This window comes from Schistocerca cancellata, chromosome 7 (genome assembly GCF_023864275.1).
Source record: "Schistocerca cancellata isolate TAMUIC-IGC-003103 chromosome 7, iqSchCanc2.1, whole genome shotgun sequence".
NCBI lineage: Eukaryota > Metazoa > Arthropoda > Insecta > Orthoptera > Acrididae > Schistocerca > Schistocerca cancellata.
In genome coordinates, this window is record NC_064632.1 from 394,652,696 (window position 1) to 394,668,204 (window position 15,509).

Sequence of the window (15,509 nt, forward strand, 5' to 3'; positions counted from 1 at the left end):
ATGACTATTATTACGTAACCGGATATGCAGGAACAGTATGAACTCCCACCAATACCACATGAACCTTGCTTCCAGCACGACGGAGCTCCGTCTCATTTCAACCTCTTCGTCAGGGAATTTCGGAATCAGAAATGACTGGGAGGTGGATAGGCACAGGTGAACCAACTTCTTGGTCTGCTAGGTTTCCAGACTTAACACCATTAGATTTTCTCTTACAGATTTATTTGAAGTAGATAGTCTAGCAGGTTAAAATAACTGTATTCAGCTCCTGAAAGACAGCATGATACTATGAAAATAATTATAACAGTCATGCTCCAGACTGCATGGAACGAGGTGGTATATCGTCTGGATATTTGTCGTGCCAACAGGTGGTCCGTTATCGAAATCTACAGAGGGTATGACATTCAGGGGAAAAAAAACTTTCATAGTTTTCTTTTTGCAACATCGTAAGCCATAAATGTATATAAAAGTAATTTGTAAGTTTGTTTATTGTGGATACCTTACATCTGGATACCTAGATGGGGTTCACCTAACACCTCGCACTTTATACACAGCGACAAATATGTAGCGTAAAAATTAAATCGAAGGTAGAGGGTCCTAATTTTTTTTACATACCATACCACTAGTACTGTGGTGCTACAGAAGAATGCTGAAGATTAGATGGGTGATCACGTAACTAATCAGGAGGTACTGAATAGAACTGGGGAGGAGAGAAATTTGTGATACAACTTCACTAGAAGAAGGGATCTGTTAGTAGGACACATTCTGAGGCATCAAAGGATCACCAATTTAGTACCGGAGGGAAGTGTGGGAGGTAAAAATCGTAGAGGGAGACCAAGAGATGAATACAGTAAGCAGATTCAGAAGGATGTAGGTTGCAGTAGTTACTTTGAGGTGAAGAGGCTAGCGTGAAATAAAATAAACAAACTTGCAAATTATTTTTATATACATTTATGGCTTATGATGTTGCAAAAAGGAAAGTGTGAAAGTTTTTTCCCTGAATGTGATATCCTCAGTAGATTTCGATAACGGACCGCCTATTGGCACGAAAAATATCAAGACGATATTCCACCTCGTTCCATGCAGTCTGGAGCATCATTTTTATAATTATTTCCACAGTATCGTGCTGTCTTTCAGGTGCTGAGTACCAATGATTTTAATCTGCTAGACTACCGTTTTCAAACAATAGTATGGAGAGCTGCGTGAAACCAGTCTTTGGACTCAAGACCGCAACAACAACACCACTAGCAACACGTGTGAGGCACGTTATTCATAACGAAGAACTGCCTAAAAGAAAAAGAAGGCCATGTAATGCTGCGTCAGTCACGAAGCTTTATTTTATCCACTACTTGTTTCGATGGTCAACAGTCAGGTGAAAGGCGTCCTTACATGGCTCAAAAAATGGTTCAAATGGCTCTGAGCACTATGGGACTTAACAGCTGAGGTCATCAGTCCCCTAGAACTTGGAACTACTTAAACCTAACTAACCTAAGGACAGCACACACATCCATGCCCGAGGCAGGAATCGAACCTACGATCGTAGCGGTCACACGGTTCCAGACTGAAGCGCCTAGAACCGCATGGCCACAACGGCCGGCTTCTTACATGGCTGTCGTTAGTGGAAAGTATTGGTGATTTTGTGCATCAGCATGTGAGTCGGCCAAGAGACAGTGATTTGCATTGTTGATAACTGAGTGAATTAACCGCAGAACGCACAGATGTAACATAGTGGAGGGCTCGAGGCTATTTAAAATACTAACAGATGAAAAGTTGTAACTTCTTTGTTATAAAACAACCTTGTGATTGATGTATGGTGGGAAGGAATTGCAGTTTCCAGCGGCAGCATACAGCACAAATATTACTCCACTTACTTTTAATATCTTCAAAACGTCTACTGCGTTACATCTGTAAGTTCTGCGTGCGAAATTCAGCTTGCCCTTTCCTCGTACGAAATCTGCGGACCCATGAAAAGGTAGCTTTCGTTTTTCTAGATCTTCGTAAGGCTTTGGACACAGTGCCCCGCTGCGTTAACGAAGGTCGAAGCAGGAGAAATAGGTCCTCAGATATGTGAGTCGCTCGAAGACGTGTTAAGTAATAGAACCCAATACGTTGTCCTGGACGGACAAGAACATCGTCAGAACTGCCCCAGGGATGTGTCGCTGGACCGCTCTTGTTCTGTATATACGAGGGCGTGCTGAAAAAAATGCTCTGATTTCACATAAAAAAACTCTTAAAGAATTTTAAAAAATCAAACGTTATTAACGTTCTAGATCTTTATTCTTCATATCTACATACACATTTCTCTATATAGTCATCCTGGCAACGAACACATTTCTTCCAACGGAAGACCCGTTTGTTGATACCGTCGCTGTAGAATGTATGGCTTAGTTGACGGAACTACAATCTTACCTCGGCTTTCACCGCTTCATCACTGTCAAAGTGAAGTCCTCGTAAGTGTTATTTAAGTTTTGGAAACAGATGAAAATCCGATGGGGCCAAGTCGGGAATTTGTGAAGTACGATAGATGGCAGTGGACCCAAGGCGTCGGATTGTTACAGATGTCGCAGTGCTCTTGTATGGTCTGGCGTTATCATGCTGAAAGAGAGAGCGCTCCTTTCGAATTAGAAAGTCGATTACTCGGTGTTTCTCACACACCGACAGTTACTTTACACATCGCCATTTTAGAGACCACATTTCGGAGTCCTCTAGCGGCAGCACATTCTCGTTCCTAAGTAAATGATCTGAAGGATAGGGCGAGTAGCAATTTGCGAATCTCTTTGCTGATGACAGTGCAGTGCGTGGGGAAGGGTCGTGGTTTTGTGAATGTGGGAGGGTACAGAATTCTATTTCGTGTGATGAATGTCAGCTTGCTCTGAATGTAGAGAACTGTAAGTCAATCCAGATGAGTAGCAGAAGCATTCCTGTAACGATCGACAGAGTATTGGTAGTGTACTGCTAGACGCAGTGATGGCGCAAAGTTGGGAAACGATATGAAATGGAACGAGCACGTAAGGCCTGTAGTACGGAAGGCGAATGGTAGAGTCCGGTTTATTGGGAGAATTTGAAGAAAGTATAGCCCCTCTATAAAAGAGACCATGTATGGAGCACGAAAGAGTCTTGAAGGCAGCTAGAGAGTTTGGTATCACCTCGAGGTTTATTCAAACAGTATATCAGTTTGCCTTTAAATTGTTGCTCATTACTTTACCTGCTGTGTGTTCGCAGTCCTAGTGTTCACGCCCAAGTTTTATTGCAATGTAGCCGGCCGAAGTGCCCGCGCGGTTCTGGCGCTGCAGTCTGGAACCGCGAGACCGCTACGGTCGCAGGTTCGAATCCTGCCTCGGGCATGGATGTATGTGATGTCCTTAGGTTAGTTAGGTTTAAATAGTTCTAAGTTCTAGGGGACTAATGACCTCAGCAGTTGAGTCCCATAGTGCTCAGAGCCATTTGAACCATTATTGCAACGTACGAGCACAGAAGGTGAGAAGGACAACACGAACGATATTTGCGTGCGAATTTTCACATGCCGGTGGAAAGTGTGATAAGCCACCGGTCGTAACATCTTCATTGAAGCACTTGCCTGTAGGGCTGGATGTCATCGTCTGGTGAACTAAAGTTACGCAGTCCGCTTACAGACCGTCTCTAATGAGTATTCTGCGAGAAATCTTCTTCTGGGTTTTATCACTTCCCAGAATTTGCCTTCCAATATAGCCGTCACTTTCTGAGTGCTGTACCGGCGCTTGTGAAGAGTATCGAGTTGGGAATAGAAGCCACTCTCGACTCGGCGACGATGTGTTAGCGGGATGGGGCGGGTCGGCTGTGTGTTTTTTCTCCGGACATCGCTCAGCCTCAAGAGCTGGTGCGTTCTCTGTACGGCGCTGTGTCGAATGATTGAGCACCGACACCAACAGAGCAACGGGTTCCGGTTTGGCAGGCGTGAACACAGGGGCCTACTGCCGCGATGAACGGGACTTTTTGTGCGCACACTACGCGTCGCTGAGACGGACCTCTTACGAAACTATGCCTCAGCACGTCAGCACAGTGAAGAAATCTGCCATAAGGCCGCTGTGTTTTCTCTAGGGCACTTTACGCAACGTCGTGGACCTATTTCTAGCAGGTACAAAAAAGGCGAAATAATTATAACGCCCTCTTGTTCAACGCACGAGGCGTGTTTTTTTTAAGTAAGTACCGTTTTGAAATTTAAAAAAAGACGTGCTAAGATATCTCAGTAATTTCATTTTTACATGAAAGCCTGTACCTCAATCTACGCACTGACGCCATTACAGTCTGATTCTTCGTTGTTTACGTTGTGTACTGAGTGTTTAAGATGCCTCCGATAATCGTGAGTCCCGCCGACTGTGAAGTACGGGCTGTTATAAGATTTCTTAGTGTTAAAGGCCTAAAAGCGATCGATATTCATCGTGAGATCTGTGCAACGGAGAAAACATTATGAGTGATGGAATGGTAAGAAAGTGGGTGAGAGCATTTAAAGACGGCCGCACAAATGTGCAAGATGAACAACCGAGTGGGCGTGCTTCGGTCGTTGATAAAAGTTTGGTGCAGGAAGTGGACAATAGGGTGAGAGAAAACAGACGCTTTACGATTTCCTCCTTGCGGGATGACTTACCTCATGTTCTCGTAGTGTTTTGTATGGCATTGTGACCGAGCACTTGAATTAACGAAAATTGTGCGCACGTTGGGTACCGAAAACGTTAACGGACGTGCACTAAACCAAACGTTTAGAGAGTCCATTGACTTTCCCTGAGCGGTACCATAACGACAGTGATGATTACATAAGCCAAACTGTTACGGGCGATGAAACATGGGTGGACTACGTCACACCAGAATCAAAGTCCATGGAAGTTGAGCAAGGGCATCGTTTTGCTGCAAGACAATGCCCGTCTGCAAGTGGCGAATCAGACCAAAGATCTCATCACATCTTTTCAATGGTAAATTCTAGATCATCCTCCGCACAGCCCCGATCTTGCGCCCAGAGGCTGCCATCTGTTCCTGTACTCCAAGAAACACCTGGGCGGTCAGCATCTTCAAAACGATGACGAAGTCAAAACAGTGGTGATGCAGTGGTCAACAAGTCAGGCGGCAGACTTCTATGAGGAGGGTATTCAAAAACTGTTACAACGTTATGACAAGTGCCTCAGTACTGGCGGAAATTATGTAGGTAAGTAGATTAACGTACAGGCTTTCATGTAAAAATAAAATTAGCACGTCTTTCTTTAATTTCAAAACGGTACATACTTAAAAACACGCCTCGTATATCTGTACCTACGTCTGTACTTCGCAACCCACTTTATGGTTTGTGGCGCAGAGCCTTTCGGGTAGAGTAATCTTTCCCATTTTCACTGATCCAACGCCGACGACGCGAGGAAAGCACAGCTGACGGGAAACGCCCGCATAAGGTTATTTTTTCTGATTTTCTGGTCGTGATCATTTCGCGACACATACGGGAGAGGAAGTGATACGGGAGAGGAAGTGTTATGATGTCTGGCTGTTCTTGGAACTTAAGCTATACAAATTTCAGTTGTAATCCTCTCCTCGATGCAAAACGCCTCTCTCGTTGTGTCGCGTTTACTGCACGATTCATTGACGAAAACCGCCACTCTTCGTTGTCTTTTCTCTCTCCCTAGCTCTCAATCTGTTCCCTGTTAATCTAAGCTTGTGGTCTGTAGTCAAGAATAGGTCGACCGAGCGTTTCGTAATCAACTTCATAGGTTGCCGAAAATATTCACGATTGTGCCACTCCAGACTGTTACTCCTAGCCGCTTTAGTGTTTTTAATGACTGCCAAAAGCGTAATGGAGACCTTCGCCTACTTGTACATCATCCATTACATCATTTATTTACAGAGTGATTCACTTAAGGTACTTCCTGAACAGTTTAAGAGAGTCTCTTTTCATTGTTATATTAATTACAGAGATATCAGTATCGACTTAGCTTCCTCAGATAGAGCTATGTAATTTCTGCTGCTGGTATCGCAGTTCTAGAAGAGATCAATTTAGTGGCGTTTCACTCCTCAGAATCTGATTACTACACGGCGCATCACATTAATGTGACCATCGCCCCTGTTCGACGCCACCGTGCAATAACCATTCAGACAGCTTGAAACTTCCCCGTCGAATAAATAAAAGAAATAATGATTGAACTTTTAGAACGTTTAGACAATAACCTTCCAGTCTAGAATAAAAGAATTCAACTTACTTTCCGTCTAATGAAAGAAAGAAAGAGAACTGAACTTTTTGTGCCTTGCAGCTTTCCTGTCTGGACTTGTTTTTGACAAGGTGTCTGATCAGACACAATGTACACAATGTTGTACGCCTTGTGCCTTTATTGGTAACGACATTAATGTGACTGATCAAAAGAAGATTATTTCGACGTGAACACATAAGATTACGCCGCGGCCCTTAGTACTGGTTGTCTATGCAGTGAAACTAAAAACATACATATATTTTTTCCTTACCTTTTATTTTACTGGGTAGCCTCTGGATAACGTCATCTGATGCATGTCTGAAGATACTTACTCTGATCTATTTTTGATAATTATTTGGGTTCGCATTCATTTACTAGGATTGCAAATATGTGAGATAAAACTGTATTTATTATTCATTTGCTGTTTTGATTGAAGTTACTGGTGCAAAATTCAATGTCATTATTAAATAAAAAATTGAGAAAACTCAACAAAAGTTAAATCCTGTGGTTACTGGGTTCAATGAAAAATAATACGATATTGACTGAGATAAATTACTCTATTCTGAAAATGATTTAATATAAATTTTTAACTCTTTATAATGATTCAATTTATAAAACTTTAGTTTGGGGATCGTTTAGATAAAACAGATTAAAAATGCATCACCGAACTTCTAATATGCTTAGCGCTTAAATATCTTTGATGTCTTCATGACGTTGATTTTTAATAATTCATGAATAATTAGCAATTATATAATTATAGTATTCTTCAAGTAATATATAGCTGGTGGCGTACAGGCACTCCCCTCTGTCTCTACACACAACTTCACTGCACAAAGTTCGACTCAAGAGTTCTCGCCGCGCTCCCTATGTATCAATGCGCGGGCTCTCCCGCCAGCAAAGAGCTTGCAGCGAATACTTCACTGTCACTATCGACATGCAAAGAACTTAAATAAATTTTACAAAACATTTTTCTTAACATTTTTCTTACACACTGTAACTGTTATTTACATATTTCTTGGGTTATAAATGGCCGGCCGGGGTGGAAGAGCCGTTCTAGGCGCTACAGTCCGGAACCGCGCGACCGCTACGGTCGCAGGTTCGAATCCTGCCTCGGGTATAGAAGTGTGTGATGTCCTTAGGTTAGTCAGGTTAAAGTAGTTCTAAGTTCTAGGCGACTGATGACCTCAGAAGTTAAGTCCCATAGTGCTCAGAACCATTTTTTTGAAACATCTAGAACCGCTCGGCCACAGCGGCCGGCGTAAGCATTATTGTACCTCAAAAAAGCATGTCGTAGATGAATGAGTACTTGCTTGTGGACACCGCTACACTGCCTTAGAAAGGTACCGAGTCAAGTGCTGTGCTGTGAACGCATCGCACGAACGTCGACGGAGCGGGGCAAGAGCGGAAATTGTTACCCAAGTCCGGGGCGTGTGATTGCGTCAGTGAAGAAGACTTGCTGGGCGGAGTGGATTGACTCGGGACGCCGGTACCTCAGAGAAGGCGGCGCGCCTATCCCATTAGCGATCGCGCCGAGCCGGGGGGGTGAGAGCTGCGGCCGATCCCTGCTCATTTGCAGACAAGGCGTGGAGCGATGGAGCCGGAGGAGGAAGAGAACAAAACGAGTTGCGGCACGGCTTGTGTCGTGTCGCCTGCAGACCCTGCCCCGGGCGCCGGGTCCGCGGCGACCTCAAGGTCTCTCTGGCACTCCTCCTCGTCCTCCTCCTCCTCCTCCTCCACTGCTACAGCCAGTCTGCCGCCTGGCTGGCTGACTGGCCCTTCGCGCCCTGCGGGCCCCTTGACACTGTGTTTGCTTTCCGCGTGTCACGGTGTAAGGCAGCTGGTATCACTTGTCTGACGAGTGTTTACCGCCACCGGCTGTGCCAACTATCTCACGATCTGAGACGATAGGTTAGAGGGAAGTCAGTAAGGGAGTGCATAGGTGTAGTACATGTAGACAGGGTGTACCACTCATCTTGACCACCCCAATTAACTTTTGTCCAGAAACAAAATAAAAAATGTATTTACCAAAAGTTGTTTAGCTGCCAGGGGGACACTAACTACGCTGATGGAAAAAATCTCAGCACCAAGAAGGAGTTGTGCAACATAAACGAAAGTTGGTAGGCATGTGTATACAGGGTGGTCCACTGATCGTGACCGGGCCAAATATCTCACGAAATATGCGTCAAACGAAAAAACTACAAAGAACGAAACTTGCCTAGCTTGAAGGAGGACACCAGATGGCGCTATGGTTGGCCCCTTAGATGGCGCTGCCATAGGTCAAACCAATATCAACTGCGTTTTTTAAATAGGAACCCCCATTTTTATTACATATTCGTGTAGTACGTAAAGAAATATGAATGTTTTAGTTGGAGCACTTTTTTCGCTTTGTGATAGATGGCGCTGTAATAGTCACAAACACACGCCTCACAATTTTAGAGGAACAGTTGGTAACAGGTAGGTTTCTAAAATTTCAATACTTAACGTAGGTACGTTTGAACATTTTATTTCGGTTGTTCCTTTCTAAACTTACCATTTCTGAGAACGCATGCTGCTACAGCTTGATTACCTGTAAATACCACATTAATGCAATAAATGCTCAAAATGATGTCCGTCAACCTCAACGTGCCGACCATGGTTTGGTGCTTCGACGACCAATCCACCTGTCATGAAATATTCTATTCAATACCGCTTCAACCGCACGCGAGCTATGTACCGGACATCGATCATGTTCGAAGTACACCGCCATTCTGTCATGCAGTGAAACGTATTGTAATAATATCGGTAGAACATTACGTAGGAAATCAGCATACATTGCACCATTTAGATTGCCATCGATAAAATGGGGGCCAGTTATCCTTCCTCCCATAATGCCGCACCATACATTAACCCGCCAAGGTTGCTGATGTTCCACTTGTCGCAGCCATCGTAGATTTTCCGTTGCTCAGTAGTGCATATTATGCCGGTTTACGTTACCGCTGTTGGTGAATGACGCTTCGTCGCTAAATAGAACGCGTGGAAAAAATCTGTCATCCTCCCGTAATTTCTCTTGTGCCCAGTGGCAGAACTGTAAACGGCGTTCACCATGCAATTTCTGGTGCATACAAATATGGTACGGGTGCAATGGATGTTGATGTAGCATTCTCAACACCGAAGTTTTTGAGATTCCCGATTCTCGCGCAGTTTGTCTGCTATTGATGTGCGGATTAGCCGCGACAGCAGCTAAAATACCTACTTGGGCATCATCATTTGTTGCAGGTGGTGGTTGACGTTTCACATGTGGCTGAACGCTTCCTGTTTCCTTAAATAACGTAACTATCCGGCGAACGGTCCGGACACTTCGATGACGTCGTCCAGGATACCGAGCAGCATACATAGCACACGCCCGTTGGGCATTTTGATCACAATTGCCATACATCAATATGATATAGACCTTTTCCGCAATTGGTAAACGGTCCATTTTAACACGGGTAATGTGTCACGAAGCAAATACCGTCCGCACTGGCGGAATGTTACGTGATACCAGGTACTTATACGTTTGTGACTATTACAGCGCCATCTATCACAAAGCGAAAAAAGTGGTCCAACTAAAACATTCATATTTCTTTCCGTACTGCAAGAATCTGTAATAAAAAAGGGGGTTCCTATTTTTAAAAAAACGCAGTTGATATCCGTTTGAGCTATGGCAGCGCCATCTAGCGGGCCAATCACAGCGCCATCTGGTTTCCCCCTTTAAGCTAGACAAGTTTCGTTCTTTGTAGTTTTTTCGTTTGACGCATATTTCGTGAGATATTTGGCCCGGTCACGATCAGTGGACCACCCTGTGTACGAATAGCCCTAGTGGCGCCACTATGAGGATGCAAATAAGGTTTGTTTTAAATACAGTCTATAACGGACGTGAGCGTTCGTTTCCTTTGAGATTATATGTGGTGAGATGTTAGACAAGAATGCCTTCAAGGCGACAAAGACGCCATTATCAACATCTCCCTGAATTTGAACGTGGCCGTGTAGTAGGGCTACGAGAGGTTGAGAGTTTCTTCTGCGATACATGATTACTGGCAGCGGTGGGCATGAGAATGTATGGTCGCAAGAAGACAGGGCTCCAGACGGCCAAGTGGCGCTACAGAGAGGGAACACCTTCGTGTTCGGCGTGTGGCTCCGGCGCATCGTACTGCATCTGCAGCAGAAAAATGAACAGTTACAAATCGGTTACTTCAAGGACAGCTCCGAAGCAAATGCCCTATAGCTTGCAACCTACTGAACTCAAACCACCGCCAATTGCGTCTTCAGTGCTGTCAAGCGAGAGGGCAGAGTGAAGGTCTGTTTGTTTTCTGATGAAAGATGGTTCTGCCTCGGCACCAGTGATGGCTGTGTATTGATTAGGAGAAGGCCAGTTGAGGCCCTGCAACCAGCCTGTCTGCGTCCTAGATCGGCGTCCTAGACACAATGGACATAAACCTGGAGTTATGGTCTGCGGAGCACTCTCTTGGTTACCCCACGCACCCAGACTGCAAATTTGTAGGTCAATCTGATGGTTCCATCCATTAACAGCATTTCAGGAGGTGTTTTCCAACGAGATACTGCCCGCCCACGTACCCGCTGTTGTACCCCAACATGCTCTACAGAGAGTCGACATGTGCCTGCTCGATCACCAGATCTGTCTCGAATCGACCAGGTATGGGACACCATCGGACGACAACTCCAACGTGATCCACAAACAGCATTAACCGTCCCTGTACTGCCCGACCAATTGCAACAGGCATGGAAGCCCATCCAATAACTGACAACTGCCACCCGTTCAACACAATGCATGCACCTTTGAATGCTTGCATGCAACATTCTCGCGGTTACACTGTTTATTAATGTACCACCATTACAGATTTGCAATGGTTTATCTTGCGCTTACATTGACTGTGATCTTGCACTGTTAATCGCCTGAATATGTTACCTAAACAAACGTATCGCCAAAATTTCATTACTTACATCAATTATTTTTTTGGTGCTGCGATTTTTCCTTCAGTGTAGCATTATTTCTTTTTGTCTTGCGAAGACATTAACAGCTTAAAAGCGGCTAGCCATCTGGCCTGTCTCTTTTCATAAATATTCAGATTCAGTGGGAAATTGGTAAACAGTAGGATATATGGGTGATGGTTTCTAGTAAAGATATTTATTCACATTACAGAGGTTAAACGGACTGATTTTCATTTTTACAATTAACGCTCGTAATAAACTTGAGCTGGTAACTTCTTGTGACTCTGGAGGCGAGGCATGAGCCTCGTGTTGCACCGAGGATAGGCTAACGACACAAGCGACGACAGTTGGGAGGAAACGACCCCCAAGAGTGCCCTTCTAGGGAATAGCGGCTCAGAGAGCAGTGCAATGACCGTTTACGGCCACTATGCAAAAGCGAAGGCTCCAGCGAGTCGCACCAGCCGGGCGCTGTCCATTGTAACACAGAGCCACGAAACAGCTTTCGCATCAGGGAGCGGAACTGCCGTATGCGGGAGGTAAGGCGCTCACACCGTGTCAAAGAGAAGTTGCTCTTATGATAAAAGCTACCGACCGTCGAAAACTTCTGCAAACAGCCCACCCTGAGTGTGATTTTGGGAGGAGCTGGGAGAGGGAGGAAACAGCCTCTCGTCCGGCTCTTCATCTTCCGCACGGACTGTGTAGCGAGGATAGCTACATTAATAGAAGGCACCAATTGGTCAATTGCTCTGTGACGTCACGTAGTTTTGTATAAGAAAGGGAGTAAAAGAATTCATTGGCGCTCGATTTTACTCCTCCTGGGAGGAGGTTTTACGAGTGATTGGGTCTCTTAACTCTTGGCGGACAGTGGAGAGAAGACAATCTTCGTGCAAGTCGGAAAAATGGTTCAAATGGCTCTAGGCCATCTGAGGTCATCAGTCCCCTAGACTTAGAACTACGTAAACCTAACTAACTAAAGGACATCACACACATACATGCCCGAGGCAGCATTCGAACCAGCGACCGTAGCAGCAGCGTGGTTCCGGGCTGCAGCGCCTAGAACCGCTCGACCACAGCGGCCGGCGAAGTCGGAAAGAATTGTGTGTCGTGGGATGTCATACAACACTTGGATCATGGGACTGGATGGAGAAAAGAACTTCACTGTGGGGCTTCACACAAAACACTTGGTCGCGGGGCTTGAGTTACTACATCACTTCGTCATTCACTACCTACTGCAGACTGCACGACCAGATCATCGCAAGCGCTGTACATCTGCACAACCAATCATGTCATCACTGCTCAGCTCACATGGAAAGAATATTATGGTGAGCATGAATGCAGGACCGGCATGGTAGGGAAATTCGGTTACTAGAATCTCATCGGCCTTTTAAGTTGCGAGTTTTCAGTCTATCAGCGCACGCTAACACTCATGGCTTTTTTATAACTTCTTCTAGCAGACGGTTAGCCACTGTAGTCCATGTGCTGTCGATAGAAATAGTAAAGTTTCTTGGACAAACAAGTTCACGGTGTGGCCATGGGGACGGCCAAGAAAGATTGATTCTTTGTTCAAATGTGTGTGAAATCTTATGGGACTTAACTGCTGAGGTCATCAGTCCCTAAACTTACACACTACTTAACCTAAATTATCCTAAGGACGCACACACACACACCCATGCCCGAGGGAGGACTCGAACCTCCGCCGGGACCAGCCGCACAGTCCATGACTGTAGCGCTTTAGACCGCTCGGCTAATCCCGCGCGGCATTGATTCTTTCTGCCGTTCTGTCGCATCTCCACAGCAACCATGTTAAACGGCTTATTGCTTACAACCGATTGACAAATACACTACTGGTCATTAAAATTGCTACACCACGAAGATGACGTGCTACAGACGCGGAATTTATCCGGCAGGAAGAAGATGCTCTGATATGCAAATGATTAGCTTTTCAGAGCATTCACACAAGGTTGGCGCCGGTGGCCACACCTACAACGTGCTGACATGAGGAAAGTTTCCAACCGATTTCTCATACACAAACAGCAGTTGACCGGCGTTGCCTGGTGATACGTTGTTGTGATGCCTCGTGTAAGGAGGAGAAATGCGTACCATCACGTTTCTGACTTTGATAAAGGTCGGATTGTAGCCTCTCGCGATTGCGGTATATCGTATCGCGACATTGCTGCTCGCATTGGTCGAGATACAATGACTGTTAGCAGAATATGGAATCGGTGGATTCAGGAGGGTAATACGGAACTCCGTTCTGGATCCCAACGGCCTCCTATCACTAGTAGTCGAGATGACAGGCATCTTATCCACATGGCTCTAACGGATCGTGCAGCCACGTCTCGATCCCTGAGTCAACAAGTGGGGACGTTTGCGAGACAACAACCATTGTGCAGCCACAGACCATGGCTGCGGTTACCCTTGACGTTACATCACAGACAGGAGCGCCTGCGATGGTGTACTCAACGACGAACCTGGGTGCACGAATGGTAAAACGTCATATTTTCGGATAAATCCAGGTTCTGTCTACAGCATCATGATGGTCGCATCCGTATTTGGCGACATCGCGGTGAACGCTCATTGGAAGCGTGTATTCGTCATCGCCATACTTGCGTATCACCCTGCGTGATGGTATGGGGTGCCATTGGTTGCATGTCTCGGTCATGTCTCGGTCACCTCTTGTTCACATTGACGGCATTTGAACAGTGGACATTACCTTTCAGATGTGTTACAACCCGTGACTCTACCCTTCATTCGATCCCTGCGAGCCGGCCGGTGTGGCCGTGCGGTTCTAGGCGCTTCGGTCTCCAACCGCGTGACCGCTACGGTCGCAGGTTCGAATCCTGCCTCGGGCATGGATGTGTGTGATGTCCTTAGGTTAGTTAGGTTTAAGTAGTTCTAAGTTCTAGGGGACTGATGACCACAGATGTTAAGTCCCATAGTATTCAGAGCCATTTGAACCATTTTTGATCCCTGAGAAACCCTACATTTCAGCAGGATAATGCACGACCACTTGTTGCAGGTCCTGTACGGGCCTTTTTGGTACAAAAAATGTTCGACTGCTGCCCTGGCCGGCACATTCTCCAGATCTCTCACCAATTGGAAACGTCTGGTCAATGGTGCCCGAGAAACTGGCTCGTCACAATACGCCAGTCACTACTCTTGATGATCTGTGGTATCGTGTTGAAGCTGCATGGGCAGCTTTACCTGTACACATCATCCAAGCTCTGTTTGACTCAATGCCCAGGCGTATTAAGGCCGTTATTACAGCCAGAGGTGGTTGTTCTGGGTACTGATTTCTCAGGATCTATGCACCCAAATTGCGTGAAAATGCAATCACATGTCAGTTCTAGTATAATATGTTTGTCCAATGAATACCCATTTATCATCCACATTTCTTCTTGATGTTGCAATTTTAATGGCCAGTAGTGTACATTGCACTTCACTGTCATGAGTTGCGGCGGCAGTGAATAGTCTCGTTACAAACTGGCATCAGTTTGCAACATTTACAGTGCTCCGAAGAGATCAGTGTGTTTTTTAAGAGTCACTGCTGGTCAGGGTAACCATCAGCCCTAATTGCAGACAGTAGTGCAGCCCATCGCTGACAGCTGACTCCACACGAATCAAGCACGGCGGCTGGTAAAGCATTTGGCAGCACCGGCAAAGTAGGGCCTCAGTCACGTTGACGTCCGCAGGAGCGCTCTTGCCCTTACAGTAACGGCAACATCGCGTTACGCACAGAATGCTTGTCAACCAGGAAAGTTGATCGATGTGTGTGCCGTAGTCAAAGTGATGTGGTGCGGACATGAAATCTATTCCAAATGACAGGTAGTGTTGAGGACTTACACCGCATAGTCCATCCAGGTTCGAGAGGTTGTCGATATCTACGATTTTTGAGTCAAAGGAACCATGGGCCGAAGGCTCTAGAACTGAATTCGTCATTCGAAGAGGCTACAGGACATCAAGTGTCGCATCAAACGATAGCATGATGCGAATCTGCATTCTCGAATACCATGGTGAGCGCTGCGTCGCACTCACCGGCACTGTGGACTCCGTTACAGATGGGCAAGAAATCATGCAGAACGGACGTCCCAGGATTGGCGTCAGCTGTTGTTTACGGACGAAACACAGATCTGTTTGCACTCTGATAATCGCCAACAACGTGTTTGGAGAAACCCCTACTACATCTAACGCCTCGCCGCCCGGATGGCCGAGCGGTTCTAGGAGCTTCAGTCTGGAACCGCGCGACCGCTACGGTCGCAGGTTCGAATCCTGCCTCGGGCATGGATGTGTATGATGTCCTTAGGTTAGTTAGGTTTAAGTAGTTCTAAGTTCTAGGGGACT